This window comes from Geotrypetes seraphini, chromosome 5 (genome assembly GCF_902459505.1).
Source record: "Geotrypetes seraphini chromosome 5, aGeoSer1.1, whole genome shotgun sequence".
Lineage (NCBI taxonomy): Eukaryota > Metazoa > Chordata > Amphibia > Gymnophiona > Dermophiidae > Geotrypetes > Geotrypetes seraphini.
The window spans coordinates 66,399,527-66,426,557 of NC_047088.1; the positions used below are offsets into that span (position 1 = coordinate 66,399,527).

At 41.0% G+C, this 27,031-nt stretch overlaps 1 protein-coding gene and 1 long non-coding RNA gene across 2 annotated transcripts in view; one reads left to right on the forward strand and one right to left on the reverse strand.

Moving 5' to 3' along the window:
- The window catches only part of LOC117361469 (gamma-aminobutyric acid receptor subunit beta-4), an 87,119-nt gene that overhangs the window by 36,328 nt on the left and 23,760 nt on the right, over positions 1-27,031 (forward strand). The gene's annotated exons all lie outside the window — the stretch shown is intronic.
- On the reverse strand, positions 61-26,469 carry LOC117361470. The gene is made up of 3 exons (XR_004539664.1): positions 26,346-26,469; positions 16,992-17,120; positions 61-260 (listed from the first exon to the last, which is right to left on the reverse strand). It is a non-coding gene; the product is annotated as an uncharacterized LOC117361470 (long non-coding RNA).

Genomic DNA, 27,031 nt, shown 5'->3' on the forward strand with positions numbered 1-27,031 from the left:
AGGTCCGAAATCCTAGTGAGAAACAAAATTGTCTTACCTTCTAGAGATGTTTGGCAGTGCTTGCATGTGAAGTGAGATGCACAAAGATTGGCTTGATCCCCTTGAAGGCATTGCACATCTTAGCAGATGCTTCTATGGAGTACTTTTCTTTCTTGTCTTGATAAATCGGTCACATGCATAGCAAAATGCATCTGCCGGATGTTTGCGACTTAGTACAAGGGTTTCTAAGTTTACTCAGTTTGAAATCAACCTGGAATGTTCTGCAAAAAAAGGTAAATTTCAAAATATCAGTGTTCTGGTCACAAAATCAAAGGTTGAGGGGAATGATAGCCATGTTCTATACTATTTTGTATAGGCAATTAAGAAAGAACAATTATTACCCCAAAATAAAATAAATAAAATTTTGTTACATGGAGGGTCATTTTTGAAAAGGATGTCTAAGTCAGACTTGGCTGTTTCCCGCAAGATGTCTAAAATCGGAGGTGGAGAAACATCTATTTTCAAAACGCTGGATGTCGAGGTTTAATTTTTTTTTGCTAAAATTGTCTACTTTGACATCTTGGGAGACCCTTGATAAAGTGTAACAACGCAAAACATGTCGGGTCTGACTCCCAAGTTTTGGCGGATGCAAAGATAAGTGCATATAAATTTTAAAAGAGTTATATAAAATATTTAAGTTTATGTATAAAAATATAAAAAAACGTATATAAAAATTATTCACACAGAAGAACATAAGAATGCGGAACAGCCAATGATGAATGGCACCACGTAATTCTTCCCGTAGTTAGAAAAGCTACAGCGGTAGAGTGGTGGGGCTGAGGCTTCCTCATTTATTTATTCACTAACCTAGAAGGTGTAATATCTAGGTCCCCACCTCTACCAAGGGGCCATTCCATGCATCTACCACTTTTCCCATAACAAAGTATTTCCTTAGATTACTCCAGAGTCTCTCACCTTTTACCTTCATCCTGTGTCCCCTCATTCCAGAGATTCCTTTCCATTCCATCCTGTACATTTATACAAAAAAGGAGGAGGGGTCCAACCTTATCTGCAGAGAAAACACCAACCAGGAACAAACAAAACGAACTGCAGATGTGTACAAGATGCAGGCGAAATTTATTGTGACAAATATGAATATATACATAAAAACCTTTTTACCAAACAAGGGACCCAACACGGTCCCTTTTTCGGTCAAATCTTCGTCAGGGGTCCGTGGTAAAAAAGGATTGAGAAATATGCCATCAGATATTTTGGTTTATGATAGTTTATCCTACATTTTTTGTGGCATATTTCTCAATCCTTTTTTACCACGGACCCCTGACGAAGGTTTGTCTGAAACACGGACCGTGTTGGGTCCCTTGTTTGGTAAAAAGGTTTTTATATATATATTCATATTTGTCACAATAAATTTTGCCTGCATCTTGTACACATCTGCAGTTCGTTTTGTTTGTTCCTGTACATTTATTTCATACAGGCAAGTAAATTTTTCTAAAGGAAACCAAGAAGGGGTCACCACATAGTTCCACAGTAAGAAGATAACCGAAAGCAAAGAAGAACTGTAGAAATGATGATCTCAATAACCAGTTTATTGTTCAAAGTTAAAAATCTTCACAAATAAAAGTGATGTATGTGCTTAATACATCCAGATAATACACAGGAAAAAGTCTGTGGCATGAACCTGACATGGTCCGTGTTTCAGTATTTGACAACCTTCTTCTGGGGTCCGTTCTGGGTGAGCCACCAAAGATAAAAATGCTAAATTGCATCCAAAATACTGTGTGAATTGGTCGGAATGCAGCCAGCACAGTGAAAACCAGTGAAAACAGACCACCCAGAAGGTTGTCAAATATCAAAACACAGACCGTGTTGTGTCCATGCCACAGACTTTGTGCTGTGTATTATCTGGAGGTATCAAACACATGCATCTGTAAACAAAGAATAGAAATAGGCTTATTTTTGACGTTTCATCATTTAGAACAGTGTTCTTCAACCACAGGTCCATGGACCAGTGCCGGTCCACAGAAATTTCCCGCCGGTCCACAGGGCCAGCACGTGCATCAGACCCAAAACAGTGTTCTTCAACCGCCGGTGCGATTGATGTGGCGTTATCTTCGAACCAGCTCCCTCCTCCTAACTGATTCAGTGTACATAGCCACGGGCAGTGGCTCCTACGGGCATCCTGTGCCTGAACCGGAAGCCTTCTCTCTGATGTCGCAACGTCAGAGGGAAGGCTTCCAAATGAGGCACGGGACGTGAAAGGTGAAATTAGTACTATTATGGGGGCGGGGTCTGGGGTGGAGATTGGGTAGAGATGGGCGGGGTCTGGCCCACGACTTAGCCCCGTGTTCTTCAACCGCCGGTCCACGGACCGATGCCGGTCCACAGAATAATTCTTTTATTTCTGCCGGTCCATAGGTGTAAAAAGGTTGAAAAACACTGATTTAGAATCTTGATACAGTCCCTTATATGCAGTCAACTTGATTACTGCAATATTGCCTCTTTGGCAATATCTCAGAGAAATATGCAATGACTCCGTTTGGTTCAAAATGTAGCGATTAGACTGATTTTGGGGCTGAGGAAGTATGACCATATAACGCCTTTTTCCAGGAGGTTGCACTGGTTGCCGACGGAGGCGAGTGTGAAGTTCAAGTTTGGTTGTTTTTGTTTTAAGGTTCTGTTCGGTCCCTACATATTTAATCGATCTCTTTTTCTTCGCAACTAATTTACACAGGAGAAGCTCGCATTTAAATTTTGTCTTCATGCCTGTTAAAGGTTGTAAACTTAAAAGAAATCATCAACACCTTCTGCTGTATCAGGCAGCATTATGGGACAGGGATTTATAACATTTGGTCATTTCTTCAGGCTCCAATGTGGTATTTAGGAGGCACTTAAAGACATATTTGTTTACTAAATATTTGGGTAATTAATTTGAATTTACACCGAAACTGCAAATTTAGTAAACCGTTCAGACCTTAAAACTTTATTTCTAACTATTTGGGCATCTAACTTCTTCCTAATTATGTATTCTAACCTTTTGTAAACCGCATAGAACTTCACGGCTTTGCGGTATATAAGCTGACTGTTATTATTATCTTAACGGCTTCTACATATTCCTCCCCATCACCCTTGAGTCTCACAATGCTACTTTTGCATATCCTTCTATCACTAAGGGCCCCTTTTACAAAGCTGTAATAGCAATGCTGCTGTGGTAAATGCACCAAAGCCCATTCAATTCCAGTGGGCTCCTGTGAAAGTACCGTGGTAGCATCTTTTATGTGGCTTTGTAAAAGGGGCCCTAACATATTTTTTTTTAAAAACGTCTTGTGCCTACTCCCTCTGCTGCCTTAGATTTCTTCAGCAGCACATTCCGTTTGTGCTCTGCACTGTATACAGATCATTAAGAAATTGCAGGGAAACTTCCGATTGAAAACAGAAGGAAGTCAGAAAGTGCTTGTATCAAAAAGTAAATTGACCTCACTTAAAACCTGGCAGTTGAAACCTCCCATATTGGTAGCTGTTTCCAGCAGTGGTGTGTTTACATCACCAATTCAAAATGGTTATTTAAAGCTTTAAAGGACTCTCAGTACTTTTACAATTGGGTCTCCTGAAGAAGAAAAATGAAACGGGGCCACGTTGGGACCCCAAACTTTTCATAAAGCTAAGTAATAGCATTAAAAGTCACCTATTTTAAGTGATGTTTGCTTTCATGAAACATACAAACAAAGAATGCCATCATTTTTGAAGTAGTTTTAAAAGACTGTGATATATTCTTTAAATTTCCCTGGCTTGGAGCGTGATCATTATTGAAAAAGCTGCAATGACTGGAAGGTAAACTCTGTACCCATACTGGGGAGATATATACCTTCCCTGAAGAGTTTCACATCTCTGAGCAACTTCCAAATTTTTGATCAATCTCCATAGACAGGTTTTAAGTGAGGTCAGTTTACTTTCTGTATACAGATCAGGCATATCTGTTGCGTTTATTTGATACCACCTTTTTATGGGATCCCCCTGAGGAAGACAGCGTTGCTCGAAACACCAACCGTGTCGGGTCCCATATTGCTACTACAAGTGGTTTATTTGTACTCAACATTTTGCTTATTTGTTCGTAATAAATTTTGCCTACATCTTGTACACCTGTCTGCATTTCTTTGTCCTTGGTTTATCGTTCTCCACTGCAGATCTGTTGGATCCTTTTTTTTTTTTAGTGTCTTTGTGCCTACTCCCCCTTCCCCCCCCCCCCATTTTACCTTATTGCCTTTTTTTCTTCCAGTTGCATCTTTGCTTTCCTGACTACGTTATCAGCTTTTCCAAATATTATCCCCCTTTTACAAAACAGTAATAGAGGTTTTTAGCGCAGGCTGGCGCGCTGAATGCTTTGCGCTGCTCCCGACACTCTAGAGTTCTTATGAGCATCGGGAGCTGCACAGAGCATTCAGTGCACCAGCCTGTGCTAAAAACTGCTATTGCAGTTTTATAAAAGGGGGGGATTGTTTATGATATTGTTTTATTTATACTGTTTATTATATAATTTGATCATTCCTTCCAGTTCTGTGTTGTTCATTACTGTATTTTTATGTTTACATGCTTTTATATTATCTATTTTATTCTGGTACATTTCCCTGAGTTCCTGGAAGAAGATTGATTTATACATTTAAATAAATGTATTTCCATTTAATAACAATTTGATTGAATTCTCTTAAAAGGCTGCCCTAAAAAGCCTGATAAAAATAAAGTCTACAAATTAAATGAAAATTAACTTGAAACCTACAAAGGGCTGATCGAGGATGATTTTAAGGTTTTGCTATATCTTTTTTTCTCTCATCATTTTTTTCTGTTTCTCTTTTAATCTCTTTCCCTAATATATTTCACATCTCCTCTCCCTTCTGCTCCATCTCTCTTATTCATGCCCCACCTGCTCACAGTTGGCACTTGCTTATGATCATGAGTGTAGATAATCTGAAGCCAGAAAAGAGAAACCTGAAAATGAATTTATGGAAATGGCAAGGTTACAGTTTTACAGCATACCCAGTAAGGCTCTGCACGGCAGAAAAGAAGCTTGGTTTGTGCTTGTTTAAAACAAATTCCAGGTGTTTGTCATGATTGACCTATTCAGATTTTTTAAATCTTGTATTGCATGCATGAGAGAACTTAAAAAGATGCGCTATTGATTATCCCCTGGATTCTACTTATGGTACCCAGAAATGTGCACCCAGATTTATACGTGTGCCCAAGATATACATGCAAATTAATTAATGAACCTAAAAGCAATTATTTATGTTAATTAACACTCATTACAATTTGCTTGTGCAACTGGCTTCACTCTATTCTATAAGGCATGGCATCTACCTCTGCTAGTTTGTAACTCAAAATGGGGCAAGGCTTTGGATGTGTCAGGGTGTTCCAAAAAAGTTGCACATGGAAATTATTTGCTGCGGACGTGCCTAACTTTGGTGCATATCTGGTGCCTAAAATTAGGCCAGGAATCGGTGCTAAGTACGATTTTACAAAGAGCACATGCCCTTTATAGAATTGCGCTCAGTGCCAATTTTTATTTTAGTACCAAATTTTAAGCGCTATTTACTGAATCCAGCCCTATATGTGCATTAATTTATAGATATACACACATCTAAGTGATTTAATAATAATAACTTTATTCTTCTATAACGCCATAGTCGTGAGACTTCTAGACGGTTCACATTGAAGAGAACTGGACAGTCAGCGAGTTACAATATGCAGAAGTCAGAGAATTACAGCATACAGAAGCTTAGAAGGCAGCGAAATACAATATATAGATTGTTAGCAAATGTTAGAAGTTTCAGATGTTTCAGATTTATATGCAGGAGAGGACATATTTAGTGTTTGGTGTAGGTACTTTTTAGGTGATATTTCTGTCGAATAAGGCAGTTTTTATGGCTTTTCTAAAGACGTCATAGGTCAGTCTTGCTCCATTGATATAGTTGTCTAACCAGTGTTGTTGTTTGTTTGCTTGGTACATAAAAGTTCTATCCAGAAAGGTTTTGTATTTACACTCACTTGAAGTTTTTAGATAGAAACATAGAAACATAGAACATAGAAATAGACGGCAGATAAGGGCCCACGGCCCATCTAGTCTGCCCACCTTAATGTCCCTCCCCTACCTTTGCCCTGTGAATAGATCCCATGTGCCGATCCCATTTGGCCTTAAAATCAGGCACGCTGCTGGCCTCAATCACCTGTAGTGGAAGACTATTCCAGTGATCAACCACTCTTTCAGTGAAAAAGAATTTCCGGTGTCACCTCGTAGTTTCCCGCCCCTGATTTTCAACGGATGCCCTCTTGTTGTCGTGGGACCCTTGAAAAAGAAGATATCTTCCTCCGCCTCGATGCGGCCCGTAAGATACTTGAACGTCTCGATCATGTCCCCCCTCTCTCTGCGCTCCTCGAGCGAGTATAGCTGTAATTTGTCAAGCCGTTTTTCGTATGGTAGATCCTTGAGTCCCGAGACCATCCGGGTGGCCATTCTTTGCACCGACTCCAGTCTCAGCACATCCTTGCGATAATGTGGCCTCCAGAATTGCACACAGTATTCCAGGTGGGGCCTCACCATGGATCTATACAATGGCATAATGACTTCCGCCTTACGACTGACGAAACCCCTTCGTATGCAGCCCATGATTTGTCTTGCCTTGGACGAAGCCTGCTCCACTTGATTGGCAGACTTCATGTCCTCACTGACGATTACCCCCAAGTCTCGTTCTGCTACCGTTTTTGCTAGGATCTCGCCATTAAGGGTATAAGACTTGCATGGATTCTGGCTGCCCAGGTGCATAACTTTGCATTTTTTGGCATTGAAGTTGAGTTGCCATGTCCTAGACCATCGCTCCAGTAGGAGTAGGTCGTGCATCATGTTGTCGGGCACTGAATCTTCGTCTGTTGTGCATTTGCCCACTACATTACTCAGTTTGGCGTCATCGGCGAATAATGTTATTTTACCTCGAAGCCCTTCTGCCAAGTCTCTTATAAAGATGTTGAATAGGATTGGGCCCAAGACTGAGCCCTGTGGTACTCCACTAATCACCTCCGTCATTTCGGAGGGGGTGCCGTTCACCACCACCCTTTGGAGCCTACCTCCAAGCCAGCTCCCAACCCATTTCGTCAATGTGTCACCTAATCCTATAGAACTCATCTTGCTCAGTAACCTGCGGTGTGGTACGCTATCGAATGCTTTGCTAAAGTCCAGGTACACGATGTCCAGGGACTCCCCTATATCCAGCTTCCCCGTTACCCAGTCAAAGAAGCTGATCAGGTTGGATTGGCAGGATCTCCCCTTAGTAAATCCATGATGTCTAAACAAATCAAATGCACCCTCATGAATGCACATTATTGCCTAGAGTGGTAACTGAAACAGGACAAGCAGAACAAACAGGGCAAGTGATGATGATGATGCAAGACAGGAAATGGAAATAAACCACTGAAAAGAACTTACCTAGAGGTTTCCTCCTTTCAAGTGGAGAAAAAAAATAAGTTGGACGTGGAACTCATTCATGATCTGACTCGCATTGAGGGCAATGTGGCCCAGATTCTCAAAAACAACGCCGGTTTGTTAGGCACCGGTAGGATGCCTAAGCTCAGTGAAAAACTCAGTTTAATCACTGATTTTCAAGGCACCTACCAGGGCGTAAAAAATCGGCACCAGAACTGAGCCTCCATAGGTACTTTATGGTGCCTAATGCCACTGTGGACGTGGCTAACACCTGTGGCATTAGGTGGCATAAAGCACCTTCGGAGGTGCGATTCACATCATAGAAACATAGAACATGACGGCAGAAAAGGGCCACGGCCCATCTGGTCTGCCCACACTAATGGCCCACCCCCTAACTACCTCCATGAAGAGATCCCACGTTCCAATCCCATCTTTTCTTAAAATCTGGCACGCTACTGGCCTCAATTACCTGTTGTGGAAGATTATTCCAGCGATCAACCACCCTTTCGTTGAAGAAATATTTTCTGGTGTCGCCATGAAATTTCCCACCCCTGATTTTCAATGGATGCCCTCTTGTTGCCGTGGGTCCTTTAAGGAAAAAGAGATCATCTTCCACCTCGATACGGCCTGTGACATATTTGAACGTCTCGATCATGTCTCCCCTCTCTCTGCGTTCCTCGAATGAGTACAGCTGCAACTTACCCAGTCGTTCCTCATACGGGAGATCCTTGAGACCTGAGACCATCCTGGTGACCATTCGCTGAACCGACTCAACTCTCTGCACATCTTTTTGATAATGCAGCCTCCAGAATTGTACACAGTATTCCAGATGGGGTCTCACATGGATCTGTACAATGGCATTATGACCTCGGGCTTACGGCTGACAAAACTTCTACGGATACAGCCCATGATTTGTCTAGCCCTGGATGAAGCTTTCTCCACTTGATTGGCAGTTTTCATGTCTTCGCTAATGATCTCTCCCAAGTCACGTTCTGCTACAGTCCTTGCTAAGATCTCACCATTTAGGGTGTAAGTCCTGCATGGATTTTTGCCGCCAAGGTGCATGACCTTGCATTTTTTGGCATTGAAACTTAGTTGCCAAGTCTTTGACCAATGTCCTGCGTCATACTGTCGGACATTGAGCTTTTGTCGGGCACTGTGCTTTCATCTGTTGTGCGGTTGTCTACTATGTTGCATAGTTTGGCGTCGAATGTAGGCACCAGAAATGTGGGCCTGGGAAACCCTGGCCTTTGCTGTGGGCACAATTCTCAAACCAGCACCGTCGCGAGATTGACACGCGATCGACTGCCAACAGTGGCACCAGTTAGAGAATTTGGGCCTATATGAAAAGGTTAAAGGCTTGATATTCAGTGGCATTTATCTGTAGCAGTGGTCACTGTCTGGATATGGGGGCACTCACTGGGGTAATGCCCTGAAAATCTTTATTAACCATCCTGGTGCTATCTGGGAGTGGGGGCAGAGCTATCGCAGAGCCAAAAGTTATCTGGGTACCTCTGATAGTCAATATCTATTTTGGCAAAAGTGGCAAAAAGTGAAAAACTGCAAAATGCCGTGAAACATGCAAATGTAGGCACATTGGTATTATACATGGTTTTTTTCCCCCTCACTTCCCTACTTTGATTTTGTTTGTGTTTTTGTCTCTTTGTTATTTTATTATGGATATTAAATTGTAAAAATACATAAATATCAGGAAAACATACAAAAAAGCTACTCTAGATCCCTCCAAAGCAGGGATCTCAAAGTCCCTCCTTGAGGGCTGCAATCCAGTCAGGTTTTCAGGATTTCCCTGATGAATATACATTGAAAGCAGTGCATGCACATAGATTTCATGCATATTCATTGGGGAAATCCTGAAAACCCGACTGGATTGTGGCCCTCAAGGAGGGACTTTGAGACCCCTGCTCCAAAGAGACCAAAACAAAAAATTATATAAAAGATCTATACTCATAAAAATGATTTACATAAATAAAAAGTGCTCAGTAAATGATATACACCATCCCAAGAGGTAATGGTTACATCTGCCATATCACAGCACCACCTGCTTACCAAACCCTAAGGTAGTCCAAGCAAGTCAAAAAAAGAAAGAAACTTATCTCAAATTGACGTCCTGATGTAATCCTCAATACGGGCACAGATGGAGGTGGTGACCATTACCAATTTATTCAATTCCCTAAATAGTGTCCAGTGAAAATCCACTAAATAGTATTCAAAAGAGGCAAAGAACAATCCAAAAGAAACAAGAATAAATCCCTCTTGACCCAGGGTGATTTGGCAGGCTTGAATTTTGGGGTCCTCGTTTTATGAGTCCTATTCATGTTTGAGACATACACAAAGTTGATGCCCTAAAACAGGGGTAGGGAACTCCGGTCCTCAAGAGCCGTATTCCAGTCGGGTTTTCAGAATTTCTCCAATGAATAGGCATGAGTTCCCTACCCCTACCCTAAAAGATCGAAGTCAGGGGTTGCACCTGCTACCAAGTGCGTTTAGGATTTGGTAAGCAGCTGTTACTGAGCAATAGTCCACTGGAGGAATTTGGGGAGCTTGCAGTTTAGTCTTTCAGTGGTTTTTGTTCCCTGGCAAGGGAAACCGGTTTCTGTGATATCATCAGGTTAAGGTTCTAAAGTTGCAACGATAAACAGATATGTGCAGGCACATACCCTTTTACCATTATTTGCTACATTAATTTTACTGGCTATATTCACCCAGCGCATAAGCATCCCTTACACCTGTATTTTAGAAGAGGTTCTGCATTGGCAGCTTATTTTTCTAAAATACTTGTGAAACGTGAAACACACTGACCTGTACATTTCCATTTCAACTTCTATGACCTGTCTAAAATGGGGCTGTACACTGCCTTGGGTGAATCTCTTCATAAAGGCAGTTAATAAATCCCAATACATAAATAAAACTTCTTCCTTTTATTAAAAAGTTCAGATTCTGAGTCATCATGTAAGTAAATTTTCATACATGATGACTCAAAATCTGAACTTTTTCATACATACGCTAGCTTTTACAAAGCTGCAGTGGAGTTTTCTACTGTGGACCGGCAAGGTAAATGCTTCGACGCCCGTAGAATTCCTATGAGCGTCGGAGCATTTACTTCGCTTGTCGATGGTAGAAACATCTACCGTGGCTTTATAAAAGGAGCCCATAGGCTATTAACTGCAAAATGTTATACAAGTTCATAAATAATGAGCTGCTGAAATGAAAAAACATGGAAAGAGGAAAATTAGTTTGCCATTTTGAGAAAACAGGTGAATAAAAATGGCCTCACATGCCCATGCTAATTGTCCACTGCCTCATAGCCCATATTCACATTAAAGTTTGCTACAGGGTTAATTCACATCCGTAGCAAATTTATTACATGAAGGTGGCTACTAACTTTTGAGAAATGCTTTGGGATATCACATTGACCCCATTAAGTTAAAACAATTTAGAAACATGAGAACTGGGCAGAAAAGTTTCATGGCACCAGGGTTTGAATCAGATCACAACACCAAAATAATAAAAAGTCCAAGTGAGAGCTGATACAATTCAAGCAGCCATGATGCAGTTCACTTCGTTCTCCTGCCCCTAGTGGACAGATTGGCATATGTACTGTACTGAGTCATTGGTATATTTTAAATCAGTGTTTTCCAAGTCAGTCTTGGAGTACCCCCTTGTCAGTCAGGTTTTCAGGATATTTGCAGTGAATATTCATGAACTTGATTTGCATACAATGCCACCATTATATGCAAATCTCTTTCATGCATATTCATTATGGATATCCTGCAAACCTGACTGGCAAAAGGGTATTCAGGACCAACTTGGGAAGCACTGCTTTAAGTAATAGTACAGGCATGTTCAAGTTCAGGGCTGTAAGCAGACCAGTTTTTCAGGATATCCCTAATGAATATGCATGATATAAATCTGTATACCATGGATGTAGTAAGCATGCAAATCTTTCTCATGCATATTCATTGGAGATATCTTGGAACACCTAGCTTGTTTGCAGCCCTTGAGGACAGAACTTGGACAAGCCTGTAGTTTTTGCACAATCCTACTGGCTAGTGCTTCAGCAGAAATTGAAATGTGTACATTATCATGTATGAATTAAAGTTAAAGTGCAGTCAGATGAGCGATCATATGGAACAGATCACATTGCTCAATATCCCCTTTCCATTTACCTGTGTTTATGTGTTTATTTTTCATAGGGTAGAGACGAGAATCACTCATGACTAGCGGAGCCATAATTAAATAATTTGGTCATTCATTTCAAGTAAATAAACATTTATCACTCACTCACTAGCTGCTTTTATTTTTATGCATGGAGTCGCTTGTGGCATTTTCAGTTGGACTTGCCTAGAATTTGTAATGCCAGAGACTCGTAGTGTGTGATATGGAAGGAATATGTGTGCAGTATCATTATGCTTTACACTTAATACATGACGATGTGTTTGGCAAATGAGTAGAACACAAGTTGCCAACTGGTTAATCATAAGTTATACAGCGATGCCTTCATGGCATTTCAGAAATATTACATTGTAAGAATAAATTTCAGGATAAGGAGATGTCTTAACATTGGTATTCAACCTCAGCCATCACTGATTCAACCTCAGCCATCACTGATTCAACCTTTCTTCACCTTCTATTAAATAATTACACTTACATACATCTTCTGTTGGCAACATATTTGGCGGCAGCTTTATTCCTTTACAACTTCATTAAACACATCACTCATAACTGTAAACAGAATTTATTGAATCATACAGTTCTTAAACTCCCACAGAGCAGCAGGACAACTCAATGGAGCTCTTTGATATCGAAACTTTGTAACATAACTTTTCTTTCATGTCCTGTTGTGACTTCTGGTTTGTCAAATTATATGCCCACTCGTAGCGGTGCCACCCACAAGCACAAGTAACAACCAGTCATATCACCCCATATAAATTACAGCCAGCTTGGAAGGTCCTACACATCTTCAGGCCCCTTCCCCATCCAAGCAGCTGCGCCCCCCCCCATCCCCTACTCTCAAAGTAAACACCCCAATAATAGACATGGAACCCTGGGTTGGAAATGGTCTCTCTCACCCACCCGATCTCCCTCCCTCAACTTCCCTCCCCTCAACTGCATTCCCGCCTGCCAAATTCTACACTCCCTGTTCATCCCCTCTTTCCTTCTTTACACATCCAATCATCACTCATCCCTAGCCTCCAATCACCTTCCATCATACCTTAGTTGCCACCTTCGTCCCTATTCCATCTTCTAACTACCTCCAACTGCCCACCTACACTTATGCTATTGCCACCCCCACCTCTTCAATGTGGCCTCACAGTAACCAATGTTAAATGGCCACCTAGCTTCTTCTGGGCAGCTCTAGTTTGACCACCTGGAGGAAAAGAGACTCTCAATACAGAACAATGAGCCAGATTCAGCAAATAATGCCCAAGATTAGGCACCACTAAAATCTGTGCTAAGCTAATATTCTGTAAAGGACTCTCTGCGCAGAGTGCCCTTAACAAGATATTGGTTTAGCATACTTTTTGCACCTAACTTTGGGCTTGAGCTCTTAAGCCTGCCAAAAGCTGGTGAAAATGCTTGCGTCCAACTGACGGCAATTAGGATGCAAATGCTGGTATTCTATAACATTGCGTCTAATTTCTGGAAATGCCTCTGACTCAGTCCGTCTTTTTGCATTTGTACACTATGAAATGTTATAGAATAGGGTGTGGAGAGATTCGTACGTAACTCCTAATAATCATCAAGTAAGTGCTTGTTAGCTCCATAATTGATTGCTACTGTCTAATTGACTTATTAGTTTATCTGTACATCTGGGATCCACACCCACATTTTAATAACCTATACAACATCTGGAGGAATATGTAGAATTTACCGGATGTATTAGGGTGTCAGTGGGAGGTCATATGGAAGGGACATATCACAGAATGTGCTAAGCATCAAAATGTGGGACAGGTAATAATGTCTTCTAGACACATGTATGTCAAGTTGATTTGGTCTAGTGGTGTAGCTTCAGGTGGGCCTGTGTATGCCCAGGCCCACCCAGCAGTGGCACTATACTACCCTCTCCCTTCTTTCCTCTGTGGTGTCCCAGCATCTTCCCTCCTATCTCTCAAGCCTGTCCATCTTATATGCATCCAAGGTACCTGCAGTGACTCATTTTTGCTGCCGCATCCCACACTTGCTGATTTCACTTCCTGTTTCCTCTCTGGCTGACTGCGGCAGAGGAAAGCCATCAAGTCCAGTGCCTGCAGTAAAAATGAGTTGTTGCAAGCACCAGAGATGCATTTAAGGTATATTGGAGAGGGACAAGCTTAAGAGACAGGAGGTACACTGCAGAGGAGAGAGGGGAGAGATGTTGAATGGGTGTAAACAGCTTTTATTTTTTTATATCTCTGAAACGGGGTGTGTGTGGAAGGACTCATCCAAGTTAACTGTGGATCCCTCCAAAATACTGGGTTTGGCTATGCCCCTGATTTAGTCTAGCGTTAAAATGTACATGCTGTATGTACTGTATAGCTTTGGAAGCACATACAGTATCAAGGAATAGTGTAGTATTTCTCTCAGTGTTGCTCTTAAGCATATGATAGTTTCTTAAACATCTTAATATTTGGATTGTAGAGCTGCCTCATGTTGTTCCTACAAGGGGTTATATAAAGAAAAAAACAGATTTTTTTTCCCATATATTTTTAAAATTATGACTGATCCTACAAAATGCTTTCTTCCCACTAATACTGGGAAAAAACCCTTCAGATAAACAGCAGTTCAATCTACAAAGCTGAGAGGCATGGCAGGAAAGTGACTGCTCCTCAGGAATAAAAACTTGGCTCTAATGTTGGGATGCTATGCCTTGAAAAGTGTACCTCTCCTCAGGTTGTGCCCTCTTTTGACTTTAAAATATAAGATAAAGGAGAAACTGAAGAACACTTAGTGGAAATTTTTCTTCAATTTCTATTGCTATGATCGTCGGGAGCAGTGCAGAGAATTCAGCACGCCAGCCGGCGCTAAAAACTGCTTTTGCGGTTTTGTAAAAGGGGGAGTGGGTATTTGCATTAATTAAACTTATTTATTTACTTATTTAAAACATTTATAAACAGCTCCATCCAACAGTACAAGGTGACATAAAAATTAACATACCGTACATAATAATGAGACAAAAATCACATACTATATTGTATAATGCAATTAAAAAAATCATTAAATTGAATAATATTTTTAAAAAATCCTTACTACAAAAACTCATAAAAATAATAAGACTGCTGCTAATGTTAATCTACAAACACTTGGGCAATAAAAGAAAGCTTTCAATAACTTCCTAAGCTGAATTATAGATGTTAATGTTCTCAATTCTATAAGTAATTTATTCCAAATACTGGAACCTTCGACCTGCAACATTTCTGTACGATTCATTTCCAGCCTCACATGCGTAAAAGTGCATTCGTTTTTAAAATGATCCAAAAATGTGTAAATATTGGCAAAAAAGTTCTGAAAATGTCATAACTACAAATGAAAACGTGTTTTCTGTGCATACCCTTATGTGTCTCGAGCAGGTTCTGTTCAAAATCTTTGTGAGAGGTGATTGTGGAGAGGTTAGATAGAAATGTTTTCCTTTTTGCGGAAGACTCTAGGGCAGTGTTCTTCAACCTTTTTACGCCTATGGACCGGCAGAAATAAAAGAATTATTTTATGGACCGGCACCAGTCTGCGGACCAGCGGTTGAAGAACACTGGGCTAAGTCATAGGCCATACCCCATCCATCTCTGCCCCAGACCCCGTCACCATAATAGTACCAACTGTAACAATATTTTTTCCATTCATTTTTCATATACACACACACACAATATAATCTTAACAACACATAATGGTTAACCACAAAATTAAACTACGCAAAGCACACTGTATGTATACTTCTCAACATTCATTCCTACCAGAACACAGATAACCCCTATGCAAATACGGCATCAAAAACTAAAAGTACTCATATATACAAACAAACCCTAAGATGCAAGACTCTGCATGCAATACAACCCCAGAGAAAAAGAAACAAATGCATTTCTTCCTGAACAGTGCAAAATACAGACAGCAGATGTAAATTCTCAAAATTGACACAATTCAATCACTAAATTCAAAAATAAAATCATTCCCCCTACCTTTGTTGTCTCCCTCCCTTGCTGTGCTTAATTTCTGGCCTGCTCTCATCTCGCCGTTTTATGCCGCCCTCGGCGTTATCTTCAGGACAGCTCCCTCTTCCTCACTGACACAGTGCACAAAACCGCCGGCAATGGCTCCTCGCGTGTCTCATGCCTCATCTGGAAGCCTTCCCTCTGACGTTGTGATGTCAGAGAGAATGCTTTCGTTTCAGGCGCAGGACGCGCTTAGGAGCCGCTGCCCCCGGCTTTGTGAACTGCGGCAGCGAGGAAGAGGAAACTGGCCCAAAGATAACGCCATATCGATTGCACTGCAAACCGGCGGTTGAAGAACACTGTTTCGGGCCTGATGCACATGCTAGACTGCGGACTAGAACCGGTCCACGGACCGGTGGTTGAAGAACACTCTAGGGCAGGGGTGTCCAACCTTTTGGCTTCCCTGGGCCGCATTGGCTGCAAAAAAATGTTTCTGGGGCCACACAAATGCGCAAACGCTGCAGCAAGAGAGAGGAGGGAGCCGGCAAGATGGTAAACACCCGGGGGCAGCAGAGGAAAACACTGCATCACCCTCGACCGGAGCCACACAAAATACTTCACTAGGCCACATGTGGCCCTCGGGCCGCAGATTGGACATCCCTGCTCTAGGGTATACAGCACAGTGGACACCACTGATCTCTGTAAACTTGAGGAGTAGTTGCCTGCTTGGCAGTTAATATTCATAGCTAAAAAGTGCAGAATCATGCATTTGGGATGCAAAAATCTGACAGATCTGTATGCAGTGGAATGGAAAGCCAACATTCTTCATAAGCACTATTCTACTAATTCCCACTTAAGTTTCTGAACAAGACGTCCAAGTAGTCATTTTTGAAACCGACTTTCTAGACTTCTTGCTAGACTTTTTGCTTGGAGTGTGTCCAAACATCCCCGGCTTGCCCTTTTGTCTTTTCTTTCTCTACCACCTTTTTATTGTAGCAATGTAACCCTTCCCTTTTCCCTCTTGTGTGTGTTTATGAGATTTGTCTACCTATGTATCTGCGTTTGTAATTCCTACAGTTCTGTTGTTTTTCATTTTTAAAGATATGTCATGTTGTAAACCGCTTTGGAAATGAAAAGTGGTCAACTTGAAACTTGGGCTTAGAGCAAGCTAGGATGTTTTACAGTCATAATCAAACATTTACCAAGATGTCCAAGATACCATTTACATGTTCAGATCTAAACCTATTTTAAAAGCAAATAAGGGCCAAAAAGGTGCCCAGACTGACCAGATGACAATTGGAGGGATGAAGGCATGACTCCCACACTCCCCCAGTGGTCACTGATCCCCTCCCTTCCCCTAAAAATCTGAATGAAAAAGTGCATACCTTGTCTTTATAACAGCAGCACCTGGTATGTGGAATCCTTCTACAAGCAGGTGTTTGGAATAGCCTGGTGGGCAGAATAGTGAGATCCCCAATCATGCCGTTTTAGTCGTTCGATCATCTTATATCGAACTATAAAAAAGATAAGTGCCTTTTATGGCTTATATCTGTTCTTTCAGCCTGATTATTTCTTCGGTCTGTTAGACATTATTATATCATACAATCGCCATTTTGCACAGTCAAAACCTGCTTAATTGCACAGTTTTTTGCACTAGCCACTTTAATGTTTGCTTAGATTGCACAACCTTTTTTGAGATAAGTGAGCCAGTTATTGCACTAGCCACTTTAATGTTATAGCTGCTATTTATTACAGCTTTATAACATGCTCAAATGCATAAGTTCTTTGGAATCAGTGAGTAAGCTAATGCACTAGCCACTTTAATGTCATTTTTACAATCAACTGCATAGCTTTTGAATCAAGTAGGCCAGTTTATGCACTAGCCACTTTAGTGGCATTCATATAGCTGTTCAACAGGTTAGTTAATGCACTAGCCCCTTTAACGTTATATGGATAGCCTTAATATATGTCAATATGCACAGTCTTAATATTAAATAGCTAAAAAATTATTCATTTTTTAGGATAAAATAAAAATAATAATTATGTGGGTGGTTTAAACACAATGATAATAATGTTGATGAATTAAGTCTAATCACTACATATAGGTGAAGGTTTTTATGATCAATGAAAGATATCCACGCCACAATTCCATTTTGGATGATATTATTATGATCTTAGGAGTGGCAATTCTGAGATCTTTTCCTTCACGCTATTAAATATGATTTAATGATCAGACTAATATCATCATAATTATTGCTCTTTGGATTAACTTTTTGGGGATCTAATTGTTATTAGTTAATCTTTTTCTGTTTTCGGGCAGAATAGTGAACCATAGACAGGAGGACCCAGACCCATATCCAATTCTAACCATTACATTTATTGTAGAAAATGTGAGCCCAGCAAAATCCTACAGTACTGCCATATAGGTGAAACCTGTAGCCATAAGGGCTATTGGGGTGGTAGACAGGTGGGTATAGTAGGCTTGGGGGGAGTTTTGCAGAGCTCACCATACATTATAAGGGGATTATGGTGAGTTGTATACCTGGCATCCTTTATGTGAAGTTCACAGCAGTGCTCTCTAAGGTGCCCCGCTGTTCTGCTGGTGTGTCTGTACGGCCAGTCCATTAAAAATGCTGGCCCATTCTATATGCAAATGACTTGTTTTGGACGTGCTTCATCTGGATGACCTATTTTGTAAAAATGACCAACCAATGTAGCTGTCTCGCTAGGCCAAGTCTAGCAGGTCATTTTCAGAAAAAAGATAGACATCTCGCTAGTTCAAGACGTCTAACAGGGCATTTTCAGATAAAAAAGACAGAGGCATTGTGGTTTTGAAAATGGACATTTTCTCTACTGGATTTTTGGACGTCTTTCCCAAAACGTTCAAACTCAGACGTAGGGCTCCTTTTACAAAGGTGCGATAAACGTTTTAGCACTCGCTAAATATTAGCATGCGCTAAACGCTATCACGTGCGTGTTAGTTTATGGACGCATTCGCGGTTAGCACACGCTAAAATGCATAGAGCACCTTAGTAAAAAAGGGGGTTAGATGTCATCAAAAATGCCCCTCATAGAGTGTGTTTGTAAGGAATTTCCACCTGTGCATAGTACTGTAAGTTGCATGCATCCCTTTTGCATTTGGGAGCCCATACATACGATAGGTGTATCTGCGGTGACCTAAGAGGGTAATTCTATAAAGAGCATTTATGTTTACTCACCAAGAATGTGCCTACTTGGAACTTAATCAATAAAGAAAAGTAGGCACACACCTATATTTTAAGCCTAATCACTGAAACCATGTCCAGAATTGGTATAAAGGTTCATGCCTAGATTGTTAAAGAATGATTATAAATTATATAACTTTATATTTATTTATACTGTTCTCTCAAGGGAGCTCAGAATGGTTTGCATGAATTTTATTTACTCAAGCATTTTTCCCTGTATGAACTAATGGGCTCCCAATCTATCTAATGTACCTGGGGCAATGGAGGGAATTAAATAACTTGCCCAGGGTCACAAGGAGCAGCATGAGTTTGAACCCACAACCTTAGGGTGCTGAGACTGCAGGCTCGAACCACCGTGCCACACCCTCCCCGATATACGGAGCTGATATTCAGACTGTGGAAGGGAGGCCAACTAACTCCTGCAGTTGGCGATGAGCCCAGATATTCAGTGCTGGGCTATTTTCAGTGACTGGCATTGAATATCTGGTTTATTTTGGGCCACTATAAACTTAGCCTGCAACGTTGATTTTTAACACTGGCCAGATAAATTTATAGGAGCCAAAGATAGACCAACTATTTACGTGGCCCGATTTCACAATAAAATGTAGCTGGCCAGCACTTTGAAATTCACGGATAGCCAGCTCAGTCATGTGACATAGCCGGCTAGCCACTAGTTGCTAAGCCCTAATATTCAGCAGCTATTTCCCACTTAGCTATTTAGCTGGAAAGAGATCCTTCCTGGCCGGTTAAATTGCACTAGATATCGACCACCATGTGGGTAACTACCTTGTCCATGTTCCATCCAAACTCAGCCCATATAAATACCCTCCTGCAAAGTACGTTCTATTTCATCTAGGTCAGGGGTAGGGAACTCCGGTATTCCAGTCAGGTTTTCAGGATTTCAGGAATATGCATTGAAAGCAGTGCATGAAAATAGATCTCATGCATATTCATTGGGGAAATCCTGAAAACCCGACTGGAATACGGCTCTGGAGGACTGGAGTTCCCTACACGGTCTAAGTCACAACGTCCAAGTTCCGTCTAGGCTCTGTTGTTAAACTTTCAGTTATGCATGCTGTACGACTAAGTCTAAGCCGGCCCACGTCCCGCCCAACTCCCGCCCTTGACACGCCTCCCAAAACGCCCATTTAGCTTTGGACATTGAGCGGCACTATAAAGGTCTAGATCGTTTTTAAATACGTCCAAAACCCGGTTTTATTATCGGCGCTTGGATGTTTCAGAGAAATGTTCGTCCAAGTGCCGACTTAGGTCGGTTTTTGGACGTTTTTCTCTTTCGATTATGAGCCCCTAATTATTATTATTTTTTATTTAAGTATTTATATACCACTTATTACCTAAGTGGTTTACATTCAGGTGCTCAAGCATTTTTCCCTATCTGTCCTGGTAGGCTCACACTCTACCTAATATACCCTTAATCTGAAGTAAAATTTAAAAAAAACACAGATCAAAGTTTATTTCTCATTAGTCTGAAGAAATGTTTCTAGTTGTGTTGGGTCCCAAAAAACATAGATGTGCCAACCGTTTTAGTAAAAGGACCCCATGATCCTTATTATGCAAATGTAGCAAACACAGGGAAATTTAAGGAAAAAAGTGGTCCATAGACTGGGTAGGTCTGGCTACATCAGGAAAAATCAAAATCCCATCACCACAGAATTTTGTGTCATTCTTAAAGTAAAGTTTCATAATCAGAAGCTACTAAAGGACTGCCTTCCGATCCTGAACTACTAGGAAGTTCAAGAGGGAGAGGAGGGGTACGAGGATATAAACTTAGCTTTGGAATTGCCATGTGGTTTACCATCTGAGTGTGAGTGGTGCTACATGGACTCTGCAGGCTTCCCTCTACTCAGTCCCAACCTCAATGATGTCACTTCTTTCTTCAGCGGGACAATGGTAGAGGGAAGCTTGCAGTGCTGGCAGAAGGTTGCATTAACTGGAATTGCTGTCGCAGAGGTAATGGACAGGAATACTGGATTGGGGACAATGGTGAGAATATAAAAGATGCTGGCGGGGGGCAAATACCTAAGGTCTACGCCAGGGATGTCCAACCTTTTGGCTTCCCTGGGCCGCATTGGCCAAAAAAAATGTTTCTGGGGCTGCACAAAAGTTACAGCAAGACAGAGGAGGGAGCTGGCAAGACGGTAAACACCCCAGGGGCACCAGAGGAAAACACTGCATCGCCCTTGACTGGAGCTGCACAAAATACTTCACGGGGCTGCATGCGACCCTTGGGCCACAGGTTGGACACCCCTGGTCTACACAGATTTTGGTGTCAGCTCGGCAATCCCTCATTGCAGCCCGAATTGCTGCCTGTAACATCTTTGGGCAGCCGGCGTTGGCTCTGCTGCAGGACTCCTTCTACTGCAGTCCAACACTCGATGATGTCACTTCCTCTTTTATGGCAAGACCGCAGTAGAGGGAAGCTTGCAGAGCCAGCAGCAGGTTGTCATTAACTGGAATCAGCGTCACAGAGGTAGTGGATAGGAATGCTGGATTGGGGACAATGGGGAGAGAGTGAAAGATGCTGGCCAACGGGGTACAGGGGTGAAATAGTGAGAGATGCTGGCTGGTGGGAGAGGGAACAGGAGTGAGAGAGATGCTGGGTGAGGGGGACAGGGGTGAGAAATTCTGGCTTTTTGTTTTCTCTAGTATAATTTAATGAAAATGCTGAATTGTACTGAAATTCGGGATGATAATTAGCAAAAATAGTGTTTAAAAGTTGTCAAACATTTTTCCCCCCTTTTGGTTTTTAGTGCCAGCCATGGCTGTAAGTTTCAGCGCCTTGCTTTAATCTCTGACAAAGAGTGGTGCCTGAGAATGTTTTCTCGTCATCGTGATAAGAAATTCTTGATTTGAAAATAAATGTGCTTCATGATATCTCAAGAGAGACACAAAAAAAGAGAAAACAATTTATTTTGTTAATACCTGGAGCATTGTATTTTTTTGACATTTCCATGCAAATGTAGTATGAAATATAAATCTGTACATCACGTAAATATCATTTGATCCTGTTCATTTAACTAGTTTCTTGGCGGAAAAGAAGCTTCCTGCTCCTCCTCTGACTCCTGTTGTTGATTGTATTATTCCCCCTCCCTTACAAACCAGCGCCAACGTTTTTACCGCCGACTGCTGCAGTAACAGCTCCGACTCTCATAGAATTCCTATGATCATCCTCTGCGGCCAGCACTAAACACGCTAGTGCGGCTTTGTAAAGGAGGGGGTATATGAGAGTAAAATTTGAAGGATTCCACTGACTTCATTATAATTCCTTTTGACTATTGTTACCAATTGTTGTTTTTTTTATCTTTTGTAATTTTCTGATCCACCATCTCTCCATATTGGACTTTTGTTTAAACTCATAGTAGACTTATCCTTTAGATTGTATTTATTATATTTTAATATAGTATATTACGTACAATTTGAGCTTTTCTATAAAATAATTTGCTTCATTGTATTATTTTGCAATTTTTTATAAATTAAAAATGAAAAGAAAGAATACTAGCATTAAGTCAGTATTTACACACCAATTAACGCTATGGGTTTCATAATCGAAAGAGAAAAACGTCCAAAAACAGGCCTAAGTCGGCACTTGAATGAACATTGTCCAAATATGTTCAAGCGCCGATAATAAAACGGGTTTTGGATGTATTTCTAAATGACCTAGGCCTTCATAGTACTGCTGAATGACCAAAGCTAAATGGGGCATTTCAGGAGGAGTGTCGAGGGCGGGAGTTGGGTGGGACGTGGCCTGGCTTAGACTTAGTCGTACAACATGTATAACTGAAAGTTATACAGCCCAGGATCGACGGAACTTGGATGTTGTGACTTAGACCATTTAAAACATGGTCTAAGTCACAAAAACCCAACTAAAGTCACCAGATAAGCACTGCAAACACATAAAACAGACCTCCACACACTACACCACTGATCACCAACCCCCCCCCCCCCAACCCCATAAAAATCATAATCACACCTTTAAAATTCAGCCTCCAGACCATCATCACCTGGCAGCCTGACATAGGAAAGCCTAGTCGTCCAGCACAGAGGCGGCTTAAGCTGTTTTGGGGGTGGGTTAGGGACTCATGGAGAGGAGGACCCATACCCATAAGCCCCTGTAATCACTGCATTAATACTTAAACATGTGCACTCCCCTATACACCCCTAAAACCCTTTTTTACTGGCATATAAGTGGCTCCTGTAGCCATAAGGGCTATTAGGGTGATAGATAAGTGGGTCTAGGGGATTCTGGAGGTGGTTTGGGGGGCTCACCATAACCTATAACAGAGCTGTAGCGAGGAGAAGATATGGCACCCTTTTTGTGAAGTTCACAGCATTGCCCTGTAAAGTACCCCACTATTTAGGTTCCATGTCTGGGTGTTCAGTCAATCACTTTGCAGACCCCCTCCCACATCCTGTTCCCACAGGCTTGTTCTAGGTGTTTTTGACTTGGATGAAAAGTTGGATGAAAATGTGGTATAAAGATGGACGATTTAGCAACTTGAATGATCAGATCGGCAGGACGTATAATTAGACGATTTTCAAAAGAAAAAAAAATTGTATTTTTCGAAAATGTGTCCTAGGCTGTTTTTTTACTTTGGACTACTTGCAACTTAGACGAAAACGGACTTAGATGTTCCTTTTGATTATGCCCCTCCACATCTGCGGCCAGTGTAAAAGTGTACACTTAAATATAGAACTTTAGCATGTACGTGACACCGTTCCTTAATGTGTGTATAATTGTGGAAGATATCCATGCTCTACCCACATGAATGCCCCTTGCATTTGTGCACTATGAGCCTGATTCTATATATGAGGGGCCGCTGAAAAATTCTTAGACCAGCCAAGAAGAGAATGATGTGGAGCCATGAAACTTAACAAGTTATTCCACACTTTCTCGACTCTTCATTTCAATGAGGCAAATGTATCTAGTAAATGGGCACCAGTGTAGGGAAACCCAAGCCATTGTGACATCAGCGATGAATTTGTTTTTTAGGCATTGGTGGAATGAAGCATTATGACATCACAATACGAGGAGCCGCTGAAATAGTTCTCGGCCCAACCAAGAGAATGATGTGGGGCCAAGAAAATTACAAGTTATTCCATACCTTTCTTGACACTTTTTGTTTCAATGATATGAAATGAAACGAAAAGTGTCAAGAAAAGTGTGGAATAACGTGTCAGTTTCATGGCTCTACATCATTTTCTTCTTGGCTGGTCTAAGAATTTTTCAGCGGCCCCTCGTATAGTGCCCCAAAAAATCAGCACTGACTAGAGTGGCACGTACCTTTTATAGAATCGCACTAAGTACCAATGCGTCACGCAACTTTTAGGAAAACCCATTTGGGCTAGCTAAAACCAGGCCTAAATTCCTGTGCCTGAACTCAGATCAGGCACATTCTGTAACAATGCATATAAATTTTAGGAGAACCCACATTCCGCCCATATTCCACCCATGTCCCTCCTCTGGCCATGCCTTCTTTTCAAATTCACACACTAGAACTGGTGCATACATTTTATAGAATCACGCACTTAATGTGCAAATCTGTAACATTCATGCACATTAGAGCTGGTATTCTATAATCTGAGTGTACAAATGGCATTTACATTTAGGTGCTCACATTATAGAATAAGATGTTAGCGAATAATTTGCCTAAATGTATCTATTATATAAGGGCTGATCACACATGCGTAAGCTAGTTAGTGTATTTGCTACATTCCAGCAAAGTGATGATTTATGTTATTCACTTTGAATATCAGCCCCATTAACTATATTGCTCAGTATAATTTTCACTGTAGTCATATTATAAGTTGTCAATGTGTTTGCGAGCCAGCATTCTGGATTTTTATGTTTGCCACAAGGCTAACTGACTCCATACAGCTCTGTGCAACTGTGAAACAGGAAGCTCCTTGGCTGTGGCTCAGTGGTTGAGCTGCTGTCTCTCCACCCTGAAGTTGTGAGATTAAATCCCAGTGCTGCCCTCTTGAGACCCTGGGCAAGTCATTTAATCCTCCAATGCCCACCGCTTTGAATGTCAGCTTTGAAATGCCAAAGCAGCAAAAAGGCGGTATACAAGTCCCCATTCCCTTTGTCTTTGTTTATCTGGACTATACAGGTAATGCAAAGAGAAGTAATTCTCTAACCCTTTTACCTGGGAAATAAGCAGGTACATAAGTAAAATATATAGTTGAAATTAGTCTTCAGCCTATGAGAGAAAAAGTACCTACAATTGTACAATAACAAGGGTACTTTTGCTCATGCTGCAAAAGGGTGGAGACAATGGAAATTTGGAAGCAGTAGACAGGGTTGTGAAATTTATGGTACACATTTTCTACCTAGTACGAGTATAAAGCAAACTCAGAGTCCAGAGGTACTAAAGCGTCCACATTGCTTTCAGGCCCTGCAATCTCAAATGAAGTTTCCATTTGAAATTCTGCTCACAGGCTTGTAAGGTTTTGAAATAATGCCTGGGTTTCTTAATAGGATTGAATAATTACAGTTACAGGAGCAAGCCCTGCTGTCTCAAGAAGAATAGTGAAGTATTTAGTCTAAGACAAGGCAGTCCATTCAGTTCTCAGTCAAAAAAGGGACCTATGTGCTCTCATCAAGGGGAGGTAGGATGATAAAAAAAAAAAAAAAGTAATGCTTTTATCATTATGCACTCTGTTCACTCCTTAAAAGGTGAGGAAAGAGAGCCTCAAGAGCTCTTTATAAAAATCTATTTTTAATTTTCTGAATGGGTTCTACTTTTAGCAATTTCCTGAGTTCATCACACAGCCACTGGTAGATATATTTACAGTCTGTGGCTTCTGGAGCAAAACTTCAGAGAAAAGAAAGCAAGGGTAAAATTGAACACTTATTAACAAAATAAAATATGTTCTCCCTAAAAATAAAAAAATCCTCTAGGCTACCCTTTTTTGTAATATAGGGGGAAAAGGCAGACGTCCAAAATAGGATAGGAAATCTAGAGACATTAACTAGAGTGCTTTGGGGAAGGCAGTCAATGAGAACACCTAAGGAGGAAAGCAATCATTTGATCTTAATGAAGATATTTTTTTTTCCATAGGGAAAAAAGTCTCTGTTGCACAAGGTCCATTTTCGTTCTGGAGAAAATCTCATGCTTTCTCCTTCTGCCTAGTTCAGAAACTTTCAGGGCCAGTGCTAAAAGCTAACAGGAACACAAACATTGTTACAGAGAAGAGCTTGGAACAGAACAGAATTTCAGATATGTTTCTACATCTGCCAGGCCGGTTAAAGGACAATCCTATGTTTGGTTAAAAAAAAAAAAAAAAAGTAGTCTTTTGACATTGGATTTTCCTATCTAACATTCGTTTCATCAGCTGGTTAGTGGCTAACAAATGTTCACTTTTGAGTGGGGCATTGCTGGCCTCAAGGATCACTGGATAGCTGAATCAAGATCTACCACTGATATATTTTAAATGCCTTTGTTTCTGGCGCAGGATCTATTTATAGTGAGACTGGCAGTAACAGAGATTTACCTCAAGGCTTCATCTTCTGCAAACAGTTTTTAGCAGGCTGGAGATATAAATTTAGTATACAGGGTTTCTTAAAGCATCAGCTTTTTCCTCATCTCTTTTCTCATTCTCCTATTCTTTGTATATCTTCTTTGTCCTCCTCAGTTCCTTCTGATCCCTCACCTTCTTTCTTTCCATTAAAGCACTTGTATCCTGCATTGCATCCTTGTTCATAGCTAATCATTTATTCATGCATCATAAAACATGCATTGCTTGATTTATGCATCATGGATCTTTAATAAGTGATGAGGTAATGGGGAGTAGAGGCATTCCTTCAGCGCTTGCTGCAAGCAGAGAACAGAAATGAGACTAAGAAAATAGGTGCATGAGGGGGTTTAATTTGTTCAGATTTTTTGTAAAGGTTGGGTAGGTGTCTTGAAATTGTAATTTCCCACGTCTCAAGAACCAAATCCAAATTCAAGATGGTTTCTTTCTTTCTGCGGCTACGACAAAACTCTGAAAAGAAGGTGCAATATATATGCCTCATATAAACACATGCCCAGTCATTTCCACACACACACACCCCGCTTCCTCCCCCCCCCCCACACACACACAAATCAACAAAATGAAAGTAAACTCTCTTATTTTCTAGAACCATATTTTTTTATTTCTTTACTATTGGCTGGTACAGTTCAGTGCTTACGTTATCT